A 3,207-nucleotide genomic window follows, 5' to 3' on the forward strand; every position below is an offset into this window, starting at 1 on the left:
CTATATTGTGTTGAGCAATATAACCCACCCTGGTTTTTGACGTAGGTCGCCAGTATGTTGGAACATGTTTAAAGGTTTTTGATAACCAAGCATGGCTTTGGACTTTAAGTCGCTACCATGCTATGATTGAGCATTTGATATTATTTTCATCACTGATGGTTGTGTAAGCCGGTAGTATGAACTACAGTCACAGGTATAGTTTTACCTGTTATGTGAACATGCGAGGCTTGATCACTCGCCCTGGTTATAGACTTTAAGTCATTAGAATATGATATTTTGAATATTTTGACCCGCCCTGGTGTAAGCTGCCAGGGCACATGTTGTTCACTTATGTGCAGGTCACACAACAATGCTTGTTATAACCCGTCTGATGGATAAGTATGATGAAGTATAACCTATGGACTTTCATGCATTAGAACGGCAGTTTCAGCATATTCAAACGACAAAACATGCATGATGGCATGGCAGATCATTGCTCTTAACTAGCCTATTACAAGGCTATCATCAGGCCCAAGCGGTTTAAAGTTTTTAACAAAATATGGTGCCATGATTGGTGAGCCGCCCTTCAAATCCGTTGCGCTCATGCTGAGTGGAAGATTCCAGGTTAGCCCGCGCTGGTTCTTTGCCTCCATCTGTTGTCTGGAAATCATATGTTTTCCAGTTGATGCCCATTAAAGATTGAAATTCGGCTTCATCATCAATGAGTTCAGACGGGTCAACTTCAGGGGCAAAGGTATGCTTACGTGCTGCGAGATCAGGTCGACAACTTCATAAGCCGGAGCTTTTTCTCTTGAGTTCTCTGATGTATAAGCCGACTGATATCATGAAAGGTTAGTCTCTTCGGCCAATTTGGTGGCTAATGGGCGCACCTCCCTTGTGCATACAGCAAAGTCCTTTGTAGTATAGGGAGTCCCGTCCTCCTTATGGCTTGGGCATTCACTGGTTATCTCTGTTGGGTCTAGCTTAGGTTTCCACGCTTTCGCTCGGCTCAAAGCAGTAATGGCGCCGGCTCTGGCGGATGATCATTCGATTTCTGCAATCCTTTGTGGCAAGACAAACAATTGGTTCAGTACATCTTTGAGGAGTGAAGGTGGCTCCTTGGTGTGAGTAATCGCTGCGATTGTGTGCTAGGTGCCTGAATATAACGGCTCCACTAAGGTGTAAGCCGCCTTCAGCTTCACAAGCATGTCTTGCCCAAGATTGGAGCTTATGGGACCTGTAAAAGCATATGCAGTTAAGTCGCCAGGCGATTTCAGCATTGTGCATTGAAATTTATTGAGATACTTCAAAATTGCTTACTGAAGATGGCACTGGTAATCTGTGAAATATGACGCTTTAAATCGGACAATTCTACGGTAACCTCTTTCAAAGAAGCTTCATTAGACTCTGCCCTTTGCAGTAAAGTAGATTTTTCTTCGTCCCATGCTTTTCTATCTGCAGTAAACCCGATTTTCAGCTTCTCTGATTCATCAAGGCTGAACTTGAATTTGGCTTCAGCCTTCCGGGTCTCTGATTCTTGATGTTCAAGCTTTTTCTTCAAGTCAGTGGAGGTTTCCTGCACAGGCAAGGTTCAAGCAATCATGTTAATATGCACAAGTCCCATGCCCTTTACAAGCAATAGCACTTGGAACTTGGGGGCTAATTTGTGCGGAAGCTCTTTTTTGTTTATGCCTGTTATGAACTGGATCAGTTTTGTCAAATTAAGCCGGCCCTTGAGGGCTAGGTTCTGGAATTCTTTCACATATTGAGAATGAACCGGCTCAAGTTTGTCAAGCTAAGCCGGCCCCTGAGGGATAGGGTCTGGAATTCTTTCACATATTGAGAATGAAACGGCTCAGCTTTGTCAAGCTAAAGCCGGCCCATGAGGGCTAGGACCTGGAAGTTTTTTGTCCTATTAATGAGAATGAGCCAGCTCAACTTTGTCAAGATAAGCTGGCTCATGGGGGCTATGAATTGAAGTTTTTTAGTCTCTGCTAATTGAAGTCTTCACCATACTCTGCTAAATCTATCCTATTTTTAAGACTTGGGGGCTGGAGGAATATATTAACAAAGGAAGTAGAAGTGTCTACTTCATATTTTTCGTGCATCTGTTTGACGATGCCCATCTCAAGTTCGCGGCAAGCATGAACTTGGCTAAGATAACCAGAGAGGAGTTCACTCACACCCATCTAAGAATAATTGGACAGATCAAACTTGACCTTTTGCCTCTCGACAAGTTCCTCCTTGGCAGTGTGCTTGGCCAAGACTGTGGGATTCCCCGACTCTATGTAGCTCGTGCCAGTGACAAGAACATCTTTAGTTTCTTCAGTCGGCTTGGCAGGGCTCGACGGTTTAGCTCCTAAGGAATCAATGGTCATAGGGTCCAGAGGAGTCTCTAGTATCTCTGGTGGCACCTCATCGACGATGTTCTCAACATTTTGGATTGAAGCTTCAGATTCTAGCGGTTGTTTTTCCGGTTCATGAGCCTGGGGGTCGTCGGTTGGCTTGATGATCTTGGCTTTCTTACTTAGTTTAGGATTGGCTTTGAAAGAAGTAAAAAAGGTCAATATGAAATGTTTACATAGTCGAAACATTGAAGGCAAAAATCATTACCCAGGGGCAGTCTTGAAAGTCGGCAGCTGAGTTCTAGTTGAGTCGCCAGAAGAGGAATTTGAGGTTCCCTGGTAGCTTTAGTCGGAAGGATTAAGTGGACGGCGAATAAGACCTGCCTTGGGATAAGAAGAGTTTGAAGTTTGAGGCACCTCTTTTCAGCGCTTGCGAACTGGGATGTTGGGTAAGCCGGAGGATAACTCTCCGCCCCCACTATTCCGAGTCTGGTGCCGGGTCTCATGCTGCTGTTGCTTCAAAAGAAAGTTTGGATCCAAGTAAGCTAAAGGGTGTGAAAATCTTACTTTCCAGGTCACACATCGAATTTCCTGTCTTGGCAAAGGCTCTGAGTCTGAGGAAATAATAGTTACCTCATCATCATCTGCCTGGCTGGCCTTCGTATCATCCTGAGAGAGTTCAGCATCAATAAGATGCATAACGAATGAGCCAAGAGAGTCAAGTTCTACCTCTGACTCATCATCATCATCAAGTTCAAAGAGTTCTCGAGACATCAGTTTTCTCCTTGCACTTTTTAGAGGGCTTGGTTTTGGTCCTGGGCTTTTTAGCCGCCTTCTCCTTTTCCTAGTATTTCTTCTTCCAGAAAGCAGAATTGGCCTGTGC

This window comes from Triticum dicoccoides, chromosome 6B, assembly GCF_002162155.2.
Source record: "Triticum dicoccoides isolate Atlit2015 ecotype Zavitan chromosome 6B, WEW_v2.0, whole genome shotgun sequence".
NCBI classification, from domain to species: Eukaryota; Viridiplantae; Streptophyta; class Magnoliopsida; order Poales; family Poaceae; genus Triticum; species Triticum dicoccoides.